General features: G+C 53.1%; 1 pseudogene; it reads left to right on the forward strand.

Moving 5' to 3' along the window:
- The first annotated feature begins 3,867 nt into the window (after nt 1-3,867).
- The window catches only part of LOC124782491, a 51,466-nt pseudogene continuing 38,876 nt past the window's right edge, over nt 3,868-16,457 (forward strand).

Consider the following 16,457-nt stretch of genomic DNA (forward strand, 5'->3'; position numbering starts at 1 on the left):
CTGGGGCAGGCGGTAGTACTTTTGTCACTGGTGGCTGGTGACGTTTCCATTTTTGGGCAGAAGTCGAGACAGATGGAGTGAAATCCATTGCGGAGGAATCCGCCATGATTGCCAGCGTCTCCGATAGCGCGCTCCTTCCTTGTGGGGACCCTCTCAGAGGGCACTCCCGCCTTAGGTGAATGTTTACACCTCAGGTCACACCTCCCGAGAAACAAACGGAGGGACCAATCGGCATGGTCAGAAGGTATCAGCTCAGGCAATCACCCCTCCCTGGGCCTGGCCTTTACCAGGGGGTACGTGCGTGCCTTACATGTCTACCCAGGGCGGGGAATTACGCGTTACCCAGTCACCGGCTACGCGTGCGAACGCGTGGGTCGGCCTTCAGGCACGCACAGGGAGGAAGGAAGAAGAGGAAAAAGGAGAGAGAGAGGGAGAGGGAGGACAGACTGTCTCAAACGCCGAGGCGGAGACCAGAGAAGGCAAGGAGAAGAAGGTAATGAGAAGGCAAGGAGAAGAAGGCAATGAGAAGGCAAGGAGAAGGCAAGGAGAAGGCAAGGAGAAGGCAAGGAGAAGAAGACAAGGGAAAGGGAAAGAGTAAGGAAGACAGTGAGGTGGAGAAGAGCAAAGAAAGGAACCAACCAAAGGAAGGAAGAAACGAGAAGTGAAAAAGCAAAATGACCGCAAATAGAGGTCGTGGAACCGTCCGTCTCCGGACGCAGGCGCTAACGACCCCCTTAAGGGGGTGGGATTCCTTTTAGTCGCCTCTTACGACAGGCAGGAACACCTCGGGCCTATTCTAAGCCCCGGACCGACAGAGGGGAGGGGGGGGGGCTGATAAGTTGTCGGAGCTCAGCTAGATGGTGGAAAAAACCGCTGCAGTTCCACTGGAAGATGATATTGTCCATGGCTGAGAAAGGCGTGAAGGGACTGGGAAGGCAATTTACGCCGTTTGTTCACTCACTGCCACCGATTCAGTACCCATGCGAGTGACATCCATGGAGGGACCGGCGAGATCAAGGTCCTCAGCGTACGCCAGAATCTCGACCTCATCCTCAGACGCAGAGCTAGAAGGTTGCGGTGGGGTCGGTGCCACCGGAAGGTCTTTGGCCTTAGAGGTCTTTCTCTTTGACTTCTCTCACTGAACCTTTGGTTTCACCGGCTGGGAAGGCTTCACCAATTCAGTCTCCGGGACAGAGGAAGATCGTGAAGCCCTACTACGCCCGGCCGCTGGTGGGGGCTTATGCCACTGTTGGCCGTCATCCTTCCTACTGGTGGGAGCCTGGGAAAGGAGGGACCCAAGGGAACCCTTACGGGCGAGAGTAGCCGAAGAAGTTAGACGCTTCTCCGGCTGAGAAGCAGGGACAGACGTCCCCGATGGGTTGGAGAATGCTGCTCCTGAGGTAGGTGGTGCAGGAGCAACCGGTTGGGTAGAGCCCCCCCACGAGCAAGGGAGCAGGAGGAGTCGTACTGCTCATCGAGCTGGCTGGAAGTCTCAAAACTGATGGGGCTAGCACAGTTGTTGTGGCAGCTGCGTAAGAAGATGTCATTCTCACAGGATGGAGTCTGTCGTATTTCCTTTTGGCCTCAGTATAGGTCAGCCGGTCCAGGGTCTTATATTCGATGATTTTGCGCTCTTTCTGAAAGACTTTGCAGTCAGGCGAGCAAGGTGAATGATGCTCTCCCCAGTTGACACAGATGGGAGGCAGGGCACATGGAGTATTGAGATGCGACGTGCGTCCGCAATCTCGACATGTGAGGCTGGAAGTGCAGCGGGAAGACATATGGCCGAACTTTCAGCACTTAAAGCACCGCATCGGGGGAGGGATATAGGGCTTGACGTCACAATGGTAGACTATCACCTTTACCTTCTCCGGTAATGTATCACCCTCGAAGGCCAAGATGAAGGCACTGGTAGCAACCTGATTGTCCTTCGGACCCCGATGAACGCGCCAGACGAAATGAACACCTCTACGCTCTAAGTTGGCGCGCAGCTCGTCATCAGACTGCAAAAGTAGGTCCCTATGGAAAATAACACCCAGGACCATATTTAAACTCTTATGTGGTGTAATGGTAACGCTAACATCCCCCAACTTGTCACAAGCAAGTAACCTGCGTGACTGGGCGAAGGATGCCGTTTGTATCAGTACTGACCCAGAGTGCATTTTGGACTAGCCCTCCACCTCCCCAAACTTGTCCTCTAAATGCTCGACGAAAAACTGAGGCTTTGTGGATAGAAAAGACTCCCCATCAGCTCTCGTGCAAACTAAGAATCGGGGCGAATAACTGTTACCTCCATCCTGAGACATACGCTCCTCCCACGGCGTGGCAAGAGAGGGGAATGTTTTCGGATCGTACTTCTGAGCATTAAATTGAGCCCGAGAACACTTAGAGACTGCTGGCGGCTGGCCGCCAGCGAAAGATGATGTACCACGCTTCATTGCGGGTCATCCGCCCTGATGCCACCTACTCCGACCAAGGGCCCTCCCCACGGGCGCCACCCAGCCACAGGAATAGCCACCTGGCAGGATGGCCATTGCCGGGAGTCCTGATGCCCCAGGGAGATGGGCATCTACTCCTTGGCATACGTGGTGAGTTAACGGCGCAGGCATCAGTAGAGCGATCCCTGTGTTGTCAGGGGGCTACAACAAACAGGGTACATGGCGGCCCCACCACAACGGACTGGCTACCATGCTGGATGTTAGGTGATATGTGGTCCATGGTCGCCATCAGTGCAGAAACTGGACTGCACAGCACAAGGTGGAAAGTGCACGCAGGAACGTATCCATGCCCAAGAGATGGAGAGCAGGCAGGACTGCAATGCAACGACAAAGAAGCTGGCGAAAGGTCTGATCGCTAGATGGACACAATGCACCAAGTAAGGCGCCCTTCCCCAATCGGCTCGCTCTTCGGAAATATTTTGACAGATAGAGGTCAAACCCAACAGGGGACCATCACATACGGCCGAAAAGTTTGAGACTCCTTTTAGTCACCTCTTACGACAGGCAGGAATACCGCGGGCCTATTCTAACCCCCGAACCCAGAGGGGGGGGGGGGGCAAGAGTTCAGAAAGGGAATAGCCTAAGACGGTAGGTACAAGAATTGCCAGCAGAAAGTAGGTGCCTGGACTTCGATACGTCTGAGTATGTACAGGCACACAGGAAAGGCTCATGCGACGTCCTGACTCTCTGCAGACGTAGAGTAGCGCATCAGGAAGGGTACACTTGGCAAGTGTTGATATGAGCGAGCACACCGCCAGCTTAACGCCAGTCAGCCTCTGTGGCCTAATGGATACAGTCAGCCGGCAGCGACCGTAGCGGTCGGACGCAGGTTGTTTACGCTCTCGCCTTTGGCGGTCGCGTATTGTTTGTTAAGTGTGCGGTTAGCTGCGTTGTTTTAGTGTGGAGTGATGAATTGCACTCGATTATAATGGATCAACTTATACAGTAAGACACGTTGAAATTGAGTTTTGACACAAACTATGCACGACTCAAGTCCTTTGAAGTTGAGTTATTTATTAGAGACGTTATGAAAATCACTATTGATATTGTTGGCATTCACCTTTCTATCGTCAGCAGTACGGTGTACCTATAATTGTTGAGACCCGAGAAATGCGAGAAAGTAATTCAATCTTGAGAAGGAGTTTTAAAGTTCAACCATTCTGACGGCAATGTTGGTGATGTCAGAGTTTCGCTTGCTGGTCTTTGAGTGAGAACTGTTCGAATATTTGAATTACACTTTCAAATATCCGCTGACCAAATTAATGCCAAATTGAGGGAATATGGAACGGTCATCAGCAATATGGCAGAAAAGTGGTCGAATATGCACATTTTCCCGGCGTTAAACGGTGTCCGGCAGGTGAAGATTGACATGTTGAAGCACATTCCGTCCTACATCACTGTGTATGGTGGTGGTAGTGGTGGTGGTGGTGGTTATTGGGATGGGTAAGGAGGACTAAACAGCGAAGGTCCTCAGTCCCCCATTCCGAAAACGACAGATTCACGAAGCAGGTAAAACCCCAAGGGGAAGGAGACTCCCCCCAGGCTCTAAAAGAACACAAATGCAGCAACGAACACTACAGACACGAAGAGTACAGATGAACACCAGACAAAAACAAACACATGAAAAGAAGATGGCCGGAGACTGGTTGACTGACCACGAGAACAAAAAAAAGGGAAAGAGTCAACTATCTGACGACACACCAAAACAGCAACAATTATTGAGAGACGCGAGGACAAAAGACACAGAAAGGGAAAGGTGCAGCACCTCCCTAAATGGAACCATAAAAAGGACTACCACGGATAAAATGTAAAACGTCATCAGCCATGGAGGCATCGTCGCATAAAACCAAAGGCAAATTGCCCGGGAGATTAAAAGACTGCCGGAGGGTGTGCAGTCGGGGACACTCCAACAAAATGTGGGCGACCGTCAGCCGGGACCCACACCGACACAGGGGGGATCCTCCTGACGCAAAAGATGACCGTGCGTCAGGTAGGTATGGCCGATTCGGAGCCCACACAGGATAACAGAGTCCCTGTGAGAAGCCTGCAGGGAGGACCGACACACATCAGTCGTCGCCTTAACAGCCCGCAGTTTATTCGGAAATGTCGTGCCAGGCCACTCAGCAGTCCACATCCCAAGCACCTTATGGCGCAACACCAACTGTTGATCGCGAGCCGTGAGGCCGATCTCCAAAGCTGGGACGTCGATCGCCCCTTTGGCCAGCCTGTCAACACGTTCGTTCCCCGGGATGCCAACGTGACCTGGCGTCCAAACAAAGACCACCGAACGACCAGAACGGGCAATGGCGGAAACAGACTCCTGAATGGAGGACACCAGAGGAGAGGAGGGTTAGCAGCGGTCGATGGCCTGAAGGCTGCTCAGGGAGTCACTGCAGATGACTACGGACCTACCTGAGCAGAAACGCATATGCTCAAGAGCGCGCAATATGGCCACCAGCTCTGCAGTAAAAATACTGCTGCCAGCCGGCAAGGAGCGCTGCTCAACATGGGCACCATGAGCAAAAGAGTAGGCAGTGCGACCATCAACCAGGGAACCATCAGTGTAGACAGTCTCACAGTCCGAAAATGAGGCGAGGAGAGCAAGAAAACGGCAACGGAGGGCCACAGGCGGAACCGAGTCCTTGGGTCCCTGTGCCAAGTCCAGACGGATGGACGGCCGGGACAAACACCAGGGAGGCGTAGGTGCACGGACCCGGAAGGGAGGCGGAAGAGGGAATGAACCCAGTTCCGACAGCAGGTACTGGACGCGGACAGCTATGGAAAGCCCAGACCTAGGGCGCCTCTCGTGTAGATGGAGGACCATGGCAGGGAAAAGCAGGCGACGATTGGGATGGCCTGGCGAGCAATGCACGTGGACAGCATAGTCGGCGAGCAAGCGATGGCGGCGAATCCGCAGTGGGGAACCCCGGCCTCCACCAGTAGACTATCCACGGGGCTCGTACGAAAGGCGCCAGTTGCAAGCCGAACCCAACAGTGGTGTATGGGGTCTAACAACGTTAACACTGAGGGTGATGCAGACCCATAGGCCAGGCTCCAATAATCAAGCCTGGACTGCACAAATGCCCTGTATAATCGCAACGAAGTGCAGCGATCTGCACCCCAAGATGTGTGGCTCAGGCAGCGGAGGGCGTTGAGGTGCCGCCAGCCCTTTTGCTTCAGCTGAGTAATGTGAGGAACCCATGTGAGGCGGGCATCAAAGACGAGTCCTAAGAAGCGGCAAGTGTCCACCAATTCAAGCAGGTGGCCATCGAGGTAAAGTTCAGGATGAGGGTGGACCGTCCGACGCCTGCAGAAGCACACAACTCTAGTCTTGGCTGCAGAGAACTGAAAACCATGAGTCAGAGCCCATGATGCTGCCTTGCGAACAGCTACTTGCAGCCTGCGTTCGGCAACTCCCGTAGTCGTGGAGCTACAGGAAATGAAGAAGTCGTCAGCATAGAAAGAAGTAGACACCGACGACCCCACAGCTGCAGCCAGACCATTAATGGCCACTAGAAATATGGACACGCTCAACACTGAGCCCTGCGGGACCCCATTTTCCTGTGTATAAAATGAACTAGAGGCGGCACCGACTTGCACCCGGAAACAGCGTCGCAATAGAAAGGTTTGAAGAAAAGCCAGGAGCCGATCACTAAGACCCCACTCATGCAACGTAGCAAGGATGTGATGCCTCCATGTGGTGTCATACACCTTCCGCAGATCAAAAAATACAACAACGAGATGCTGACGTCGGGCAAAAGCCCAATGGATAACCTATTCCAGCTGCACCAAATTGTCCGCAGCAGACCAGCCCCGACGTAAGCCACCCTGAGATGGAGCGACGAGACCGCGCGACGCAAGGACCCAACACAAAGGCCGCCCCACCATACGTTCGAGCAATTTGCACAAAACGTTGGTGAGGGTAATGGGACGATAGCTGTCCACCGCCAGTGGGTCCGCACCGGGCTTCAAGATGGGGACAGTAAGACCCTCTCGCCATTTCGACGGGAACACGCCCTCGCTCCAAATGTGGTTAAAGATGGTGAGAATGTGACTCTGGCAGTCCCTGGAGAGATGCTTCAGCATCTGGGCGTGGATGCAGTCTGGTCCTGGTGCTGTATCAGGGATATCGGCGAGGGCAGCGAGGAATTCTCTCTCGCTGAAAGGAGCATTGCATTTTTCAGAACGATGTGTAGAATGATAACGGCGTCTGCTCGGCTCGCTCCTTTAGAGAGCGAAAGGCGGGGGGATAAGTTGCAGTCGCAGAGCTCTTAGCAAAGTGCGCAGCAAGGTGTTCAGCAATGGCGGCAGCGTCCGTGCAGACAGCGCCGTCCAAGGAGATCCCAGGGACACCCATAGGGGTCTGGTATCCATAAATCCGCCGGATCCGGGACCACACGAGTGAGGGGGAGACAGGAGCACAAGGATGAGACATACCTCTCCCAGCACTCCTGCTTACGCCGTGCAATAAGACGACGGTCCAAGGAAGGCTCAGAGCCTCTTAAAGGCGATGAGGGTCTCCAGAGACGGGTGCCGCCTATGACTCTGGAGAGCCCGCCTATGGTTGCGAATAGCCTCAGAAATCTCCGGCGACCACCAGGCTACAGCCTTCCTCCAATGGAGTCCAGAAGAGCGGGGGATGGCAGCCTCGGCCACCGAAATGATTGACGTGGTCAAGACACGGACCACCTCGTCAATGTCACGCTGTGGGGGAGACTCAATGGTTGCAGCGGAAGTAAAAGCCGGCCAGTCTGCCCTGTGGAGAGCCCAGCGGGGCAGGCGCCCAGAAGAATGACACTGGGGCAGTGACAGATGGGTTGGTCACTACCACACAGGTCAGGATGCACTCTCCAGTGGAGGGATGGGACAAGTCCGGGGCTGCAAAGAGAGAGATCGATGGCCGAGAACGAGCCATGGGCCACACAGAAATGCGTGGGAGCACCGGTATTCAAGAGGCTAAGGTTGAGCTGAGCCAACACATGCTACACGGGATGACCGCGGTCATCGGAGACAGTCCCACCCCATAGAGGATTGTGGGCATTGAAATCGCCCAGCAGTAAGAAAGGTGGCGGCAATTGGGCTATCAGTGCAGCCTGGACATGCAGCGCGACATCACCATCCGGTGGAAGGTAACGACAGCAGACGGTAATAGCCTGCGGCGTCCACACCCTAACAGCGACAGCCTATAAAGCTGTGTGTAGAGGGACAGACTCACTGTGAAGAGAGTTAAGGACATATGCAGACGCCACCAGACACCCTTTTATAAGCTGCTCGGTTCTTATAATAACCCCGATAGCCACGGAGGGCGGGGCTTCACATTGCTGGAAACCACGTTTCCTGAATAGCAATGCGGTAGAAAGTGTGAAGGCTGATACGTTGTCGGAGCTCAGATGATGGAAGAAATCGCTGCAGTTCCACTGGAGGAGGATATTGTCCATGTCTGAGGAAGGCATGACGGGACTGGGAAGGCAGATTACGCCACTGGGTCACCTGCTGCCTCCGATTGAGCAATTGTGCTAGTGCTTTCCATGGCGTCGGAGGGACCGGCGAGATCGAGGTCCGCAGCGGACGCCAGGACCTCCACCTCATCCTCAGACGCAGAGTTGGAAGGTTGCGGTGGGACAGATGCCACTGCAATGTCAGGATGCTTGGGAGCCTTTTCCTTCAACTGCTTTGCATGCTGTGCCTTTGGAGGGCCTGGCTGGGAGGGCCCCACTGGGTCAGTCTCAGGGACAGACGACGACCGTGAAGCCCTATGACCAGCAATCAGTTGTTGTTTCAGAAATTTGCGGGTGTCCGCTTTGGCACTGGGCAAAGCCTGGGATGGGAGGGCCCCAAGGGACCCCTTCCCGGCTAGAGTAGCTGAAGAAGCCTCACGCTTCTCCGGCTGGGAAGGGGAGACGGATGTCCCCAACGGTTGGGGTGGCGTTGCTCCTGGAGTTGATGGAGCAGGAGCAACAGAGGGGGAAGTGCCCCCCACAACAAAGGGGTCTGGTGCATTCTGACATAGCTGAGAGGCAACAGTATGTGATGACACGGGAGAGGTTCGAATTGGTGTTGCAGCAGCGGCATAGGTGGGTGTCATTGGCACAGGATGTAGCCACTCATATTTCCGCCTCGCCTCGGTGTAGGTCAGGTGGTCCAGGGTCTTACATTCCATTATCTTCCTTTCTTTCTGGAAGATCCTACAGTCCAGCGAACAGGGGGGTGGTGTTCTCTGCAGTTAACACAGATAGGGGGCAGGGCACATGGAGTATTGGGATGGGAAGGACGTCCGCTATCTCGACACGTGATGCCGGAAGTACAGCGAGATGATGTGCCCGAACTTCCAGCATTTAAAACACCACATCAGAGAAGGGATATACCTGTATAACTTCACATCACAACGGTAAACTATCACCTTAACCTTTTCGGGTAAGACATCACCCTCTAAGGCCAAGTCCAAGGCACCCGATTAACCCTCTGACCCCGATGGATGCGCCAGACGAAGTGAACACCTCATCGTTCTAGGTTGGTGCGTAGTTCATCGTCGGGATGTAGACGAGGATTCCTGTGGAATATAATACCCTGGACCATGTTTAAACTGTTATGGGGAGTGATGGTGACGGAAACATCCCCCAACTTGTTACAAGTGAGCAACCTCCATGACTGGGCAGAGGATGCTGTTTTGATGAGAACTGACCCAGAGCGCATTTTGGACAAGCCCTCCACCTCCCCGGACTAGTCCTCTAATTGCGCCACAAAAAAGTGAGGCTTGGTTGGCATAAAAGATTCACCATAGACCCATGTACAGACAAGGTACCAGTGTGAATAATTTCCACTGCTGTCTTTAGCCATGCGTTCCTCCCATGGAGTGGCCAGGGAGGGAAATAATCTTTGATTGTATTGCTTGCCATTGAGGTTAGACCTCGATCGCTTAGAGACTGATGGTGGAGGCCCACCAGCGAGAGATGATGTACCATGCTTCATTGCGGGTCATCCGCCCTTATGCCACCCACTCCGACCAGGGGCTCTCCCCACGGGCACCACCCAGCCGCAGCGAAGACCAACTGGCAGGATGGCCTTTGCCAGGAGTCCCGATGCCCCAGAGGGATAGGCATTTACTCCTCTGCATACGTGGGGAGGTAACAGCTCATGCATCAGCAGTGCGATCCCTGTGTAGTCAGGGGGCTACCACGAAGAGGGTACATGACGACCCCACCACAACGGACTGGCTACCGTGCTGGATGTCGGGTGTTGAGATATCCATGTACATCACAAGGGTAAAGATGGAAGTGCACAATGGAGGGAATGTATGCTATCCGGAACACCCTGCAGCAGATGTGGCTGGAAGCTCGATGTGAGTCCAACTCCATGAAAATATCAGGTTTGCCAGATCTTAGGGCAAGATGGATTTAAGATGCGCCACATACGGTGTCCTTCCCCAAAAGGTACGCACTAACGGATAATTTGGAAGGGTAGTGGTCAAACCCCTTAGGGGACCATCACATTAAAGGCCAAAACAGATTAGACTCCTCTTGGTCGCCTCTTACGACAGGCAGGAATACCTCGAGCCTATTCTTACCCCCAAACCCACAGGGGGAGCGCCCAGAAGACTGATGCTGTGGCAGTGACAGAAAGATCGAAAAGTGGTCACTACAACACTGATCGTCATGCACACTCCAGTGGACACTAGGTAAGAGGCTAGGGCTGCAGATCGAAAGGTCGATGGCGGATTATGTGCCATGCGCCGCACTGAAGTGTGTGAAGGCACCATCATTTAAAATCGGAAGATCGAGCTGTGCCAAGAAACGGTCAATGGTGGCGCCACGACCTGTCGCCACTGACCCACCCCCAGAGGGTTATGGGCATTGAAGTTACCCAGTAACATGAAAGGCGGCGGCAATTGCGCTATCAGTGCAGCCAGGACATTCTGTGGAACATCACCATCTGGTGGATCTCCAGCTGGGAAGGGGGAACAAATGTCCACGATGGGTTTGGGGGGGGGGGGTGGCTCCTGAAGAAGATGGAGCTGTAGCAACAGAGCGTGAAGTGCCCCCCCACCATCATGGGGGCCGGTGGATTCTGACGTAGCAGAAAAAAAATGGTTCAAATGGCTCTGAGGACTATGGGACTTAACATCTATGGTCATCAGTCCCCTAGAACTTAGAACTACTTAAACCTAACCAACCTAAGGACAGCACACAACACCCAGCCATCACGAGGCAGAGAAAATCCCTGACCCCACCGGGAATCGATCCCGGGAACCCGGGCATGGGAAGCGAGAATTCTACCGCACGACCACGAGCTGCAGACTGACGTAGCAGAGATCCAGCTGTATGTGTCAACACGGGAGATGATGATGCAGCAGCAGCAGCATAGGTTGATGGCACTGGCACAGGATGTAGCTGCTCATATTTCTGCGTAGTCTCAGTTTATGTCAGGCGGTCCAGGGTATTATATGTCATTACCCTCCGTTCTTTCTGGAAAAGCCCACAGTACAGTGAGCTGGGGGAATGGTGTTCTCCATAATTAACACATACGGTAGGCAGTGCACATGGAGTATTGGGATGCGAAGGATGTCCACAATCTCAACACGTGATTGCGGAAGTACATCGAGATGACGTATGCCCAAAATTCCAGCATTTAAAATACCACATTGGAGATGGGATATACGGTTTCACATCACACCGGTAAACCATCACCTTGACCTTTTTGGGTAAGGCGTCACCACCGAAAGCCAAGTCGAAGGCACCGGTGGCTACCTGATTATCCCTCGGACCCCGATGGACGTGCCAGACAAAATGAACACCTCGTTGTTCTAGGATCGCACGTAGTTCAACGTCTGACTGCAGAAGAAGATCCCTGTGGGATATAACACCCTGGACCATGTTTAAACTCTTATGGGGCGTGATGGTAACTGAAACATCCCCCAACTTATCACAACCGAGCAACTCCCATGACTGGGCTGAGGATGATGTCTTGATTAGAACTGACCCACAGCGCATTTTGGACAAGCCCTCCACCTCACTGACTGTCCTCTAAATGCTCCACAAAATACTTGGGCTTGTTCGCCATAAATGGTTCACAATCAGCTCGCGTACAGACTATGTACCGGGGTTAATAATCTGCACTACCTTCTTTAGCCATACGTTCCTCCCATGGAGTGGGCAGGGAGGGCAATCATCTCGGATCATATTTCTTCCCGTTGAGGTTACACCTCGACCGCTTGGAGACTCCTGGTGGAGGCCCACCAGCGAGAGATGATGTACCACGCTTCATTGTGGGTCATCCGCCCTGATGCCACCCTCTCCGAACAGGGGATCTCCCCCACAGGCGCCACCCAGCCACAGCGAAGACCACCTAGTAGGATGGCCTTTGCCGATAGTCCTGATGCCCCAGAGGGATAGGCAGCTAATCCTTGGCATACGCGGGGAGGTAACAGCTCAGGCATCAGCAGTGCGATCCCTCTGTAATCAGGTGGCTACCACCAAGAGGGTTCATGACGACCACACTACAACGGACTGGCTACCGTGCTGGTTGTTGGGTGTCAAATATCCATGTGTATAGGGAGCAAAGATGGAAGTGCACAATGGAAGGAATGTATGCTACCCAGAAACCACTGCTGCCGATGTGGCCAGAAGCTCAGTCTAAGTCCAACTCGATGACAATAACGAATATGACAGATCTTAGGGCAAGATGGACAGATAATGCACCACGTAGGACGTCCTTCCCCAAATGGTACGCACTAACAGAAAATTTTGAAAGGTAGTGGTCAATCCCTTAGGGGACCATCACATCTAGGCCGAAACGTTTGAGACTCCTTTTAGTCGCCCTTTACAGCAGGCGTTAATACCGCTTAGTGGCAGAAAGGTAAAACTTCTATTGCTTTAATGTAGCTCCATTTATATTTACGCCAAGCATGTGTTTTATTTCATAAGGGAAAAACCAGTACAAACAAATACAAACTCCTTTTTCCTCTATTTTAACTATTTTAAGTAAAGATTGTCACACAGGTGAAAATGTGGGAGTATCTCAGGAACGGGTATGGGGAGACATCGGGCCCAGTTCTCAAATTTTTGATGTATGCTTGCCGTGCCCCCACCTGCCTGGCACGGATTATTTTCACAGAAAAAAATGGTATATCAATGGCAAAAAATATGCACAGCGCACTGAAAAAAGTGGCTAAGGATCTGAGAGAAAAGTAGTTAACCCTCCGAAAAATGTGGTTAAGGTGCTGAATAAACAGGTAAGGCGTCCGGCTTGGATAAAGAAAAAGGAAAGAAGCAAAAGTCATTGGGTGTCCTAAACTGGGGAATGTGGCTTCCAGTCCCCCAGAGGTACCCGTTTTGCTCACTGGGGCAAAACCACTCTCTCCACACTCAGAAATGTCGTCTGCTTCAGCCATTACATATACGAGTGCTTACAGCGATCACAGTTATAGGAATATATAAACTTAGCGATAGCCTTAAACGAAAGAACGGCCATACATCCATTATTAATCGGCAGCGACATAGAGGAGGGTCCTCCCAGCGCAGTAAAAAACTGTGTGTCAGCCGAGAGTGGCCAATGCGGAGCCGACAAAGGACTACTGAGTCCCTGTGGGTGTCTTGCAGGGATGACCTCCATGCAGCTGTGTCTCCTTGACGGCACGGAGTTTATTACGCGTGGCCAGTTCGCACCATTCATCGTCCCATAGCGCAAAAACTTTGTGGCGTAAGACTGACCTCAAATCAGTCTCTGGGAGGCCAACGTCCAGAGATGGTTTGCTGGTGGCCTCTTTCGCCAGGCGGTCAACATTTTCATTGCCGGATACCCCAACATGGCCCGGGGTCTAAACAAAGACCACAGAGCGGCCGCAACGGGCAAGAGTATGCAGGGACTCCTGGATAGCCATCACCAGACGAGAACGAGGGAAACTCTTGTCGACAGCTAGTAAACCGCTCTGGGAATCGCTACAGGTAACGAAGGACTCACCTGAGCAGGAGCGGATATACTCTAGGGCACGAAAGATGGCGACCAGCTCAGCAGTGTAAACGCTGCAGCCAGCTGAGAAGGAACGTTGTTCGGAATGGTCCCCTAGAGTTAGCGCATAACTGACACGACCAGCAACAATCGAACAGTCACTGTAAACAATGCCACAGCCCTGATACATTGCAAGGATGGAAAGAAAGCGGCGGCGGAAAGCCGGCAGAGGGACTGAGTCCTTCGGGCCCTGTGCCAATGCCAGCTGAAAGCGAGGGCGAGGCACAAACCACGGGGGTGTATGCTGAGGTGCCCGGAAAGGAGGCGGGAGAGGTAAAGCCCCAAGCCCTGGGAGAAGCTCTTGGACGCGGGCCGCGATCGAACATCCAGCCCTGGGCCTGTGTTCTGGAAGATGGATGTGCGACTGTGGGAATAGTAGCCGATACTTAGAATGCCCGGGCAAGCTGAAAACATGGGCGGAATAAGAAGCCGGCAAACGTTGGCGGCGTAATCGCAGTGGAGGGACACCCGCCTACACAAGTATGCTGTCCACTGGGCAGGTCCGGAAGGCACCAACGGCAAGGCGTATTCCGCTGTCTAAGATGGGGTCCAGCATCCGCAACACCGATGGGGATGCTGAGCCATAAGCCAGGTTCCCATAATCCAGCCGAGACTGGATTAATGCCTGATAGAGCCGCAACAGGGTAGATCGGTCGGCGCCCCAGCTGGTGTGGCTCAAGCATCGAAGAGCATTTAGATGCCACCAACATGCCTGCTTAAGCTGCCGAATATGAGGCAGCGAAGTCAACCGGGCATCAAAAAGTACACCCAAAAACCTGTGGGTCTCCACCACAGCAAGAAGTTCGCCGTCAACGTAAAGCCGCGGCTCAGGATGGACTGTTCGGCGCCGGCAGAAATGCATAACGCTGGTCTTGGCAGCCGAAAACTGAAAACCGCGCACTACAGCTCAAGACTGCGGCTTCCGGATTGCGCCCTGTAGCTGACGTTCAGCAGCCGCAATGCCAATAGAGCTATATTAAAGGCAGAGGTCGTCAGCATACAGCGAAGCGGAGACAGAAGTTCCCACCGCTGCAGCGACACCGTTTATTACTATTAAAACAAGCAGACACTGAGGACAGATCCGTGTGGTACCCCACTCTCCTGGACGCGGGAGGAACTGTGGGAGGCTGCGACTTACACGCGGAAGGTACGGTACGATAGAAAATTGCGGATAAAGATCAGCAGAGGGCCCCAAAGACCCTATCCACGAAGCGTAGAAAGGATGTGATGACGCCATGTCGTATCGTACGCCATCCGCATGTCGAAAAAGACAGCTACCATGTGCTGACGGCGGGCAAAGGCCGTACGGATGGCAGACTCCAGGCTCACCAGATTGTCGGTGGCGGAGCGGCCATTACGGAACTCACCCTGAGACGGAGCCAGAAGGACCCGTGACTCCAGTACCCAGTTCAACCGCCAACTCACCATCATTGAAACAACTTGCAAAGAACGTTGGTGAGGCTAATGGGGCGGTAGCTGTCCACCTCCAAAGGGCTCTTGTCCGGTTTCGAAACGGGGATGACAATGCTTTCCCGCCATTGCGACGGAAACTCACCCTCGATCCTGAGACGGTTGTAAAGGTCGAGGAGGCGTCGCTTGCAGTCAACTGAAAGGTGTGTCAGCATCTGACAGTGAATGCGATCTGGCCCAGGAGCGGCATCAGGGCAAGCGGCAAGGGCACTGTGAAATTCCCACTCACTGAATGGAGCGTAGGATTCATTAACACCCGAAGAAGATGTTGCCGTTGAGGAGCGCTGAGATGTTGAAGCAGTTGGTTATGAATGGAATCTGGGCCAGGGGCCGTATCATGAGAAGAAGATAGAGCAGAAAGAAATTCCCATTCAGTAAAAGGTTCGTTGTAAGATTCTTACTCTCAGGTGGTGAAACATAAGGTGGGAGCTTCAACCCGCTGTTTTTGATGAAGGAAAGCAGCTGGATAGGAGGCTGACGCTGATGCCACTGCAAAATGGGTCGCAAGATGCTCTGCAAGAACTAATAGGTCCGTACAAATGCCATCTGGGAGGTGAAGGCCTGGGAGGGTGGACTGCCGATGGCAACCTTGGAGAGAGCGAAGTGTTTTTTTTTTGTGGTTTTAGGGCGGAAAACTTCTATGGTCATTAGCGCCCAGCCCGTGACTTAGGAAACAGTAAAAAACCGAAATTGAAAACCAGCAGCAATGGGAACAAAGTCATAAAATTGGAGAAACTAAAAACAGAAGGAATGCTTAAAAATCTACTACAGAAAGGGGTTGGTTGTCCCCAAAAAAATCTTCAAATGACTGACGTCATTTCACTGTCACGAATAAACTGGAGAACGCGGTCGGCTGAGCGCGTGTCATCTGCTAAAATCAACGATAGATCAGGCGATAGCTGTAGACGGGAGCGTAACGGATTAAAATAGGGGCATTCAATTAAAAGGTGTCTTACCGTCCACAGCTGAGAGCAGTGAGGACAGAGTGGGGGAGGATCGCCGCTTAAAAGATGCCGATGGCTAAAAAGACAGTGCCCTATCCGGAGTCTAGCTAAAATTACCTCCTCCCGACGACGCGTTCGGGAGGAAGAGGTCCAAGCGCAAGGAAGGGCTTTCACTTCCCGCAATTTATTATGGGGAAGTGTTGACCAATGCGCATGCCATAAATGAGCAACTTTGCGACATAAACCGCTCCGTAGATCGATGAAGGGAAGCGACTGAATAGCTGGCCGAGGAAGAGAGACTGCAGCCTTGGCCGCTATATCAGCCGCCTCATTCCCACAGATACCAGCGTGTCCCGGGAGCCAGAGGAACGCCACCGAGACGCCCCCCAGGTGGAGCAAGCGCAGACAGTCCTGAATCCGGTGGACCAGAGGGTGCACAGGGTAAAGAGCTTGCAGACTGAGGAGAGAGCTGAGAGAATCTGAGCAGATTACATACTGTATCCGCTGATGGCGGCGGATGTAGTGGACAGCCTGGAGAACA

The sequence above is a fragment of the Schistocerca piceifrons genome, chromosome 1, assembly GCF_021461385.2.
Source record: "Schistocerca piceifrons isolate TAMUIC-IGC-003096 chromosome 1, iqSchPice1.1, whole genome shotgun sequence".
Lineage (NCBI taxonomy): Eukaryota > Metazoa > Arthropoda > Insecta > Orthoptera > Acrididae > Schistocerca > Schistocerca piceifrons.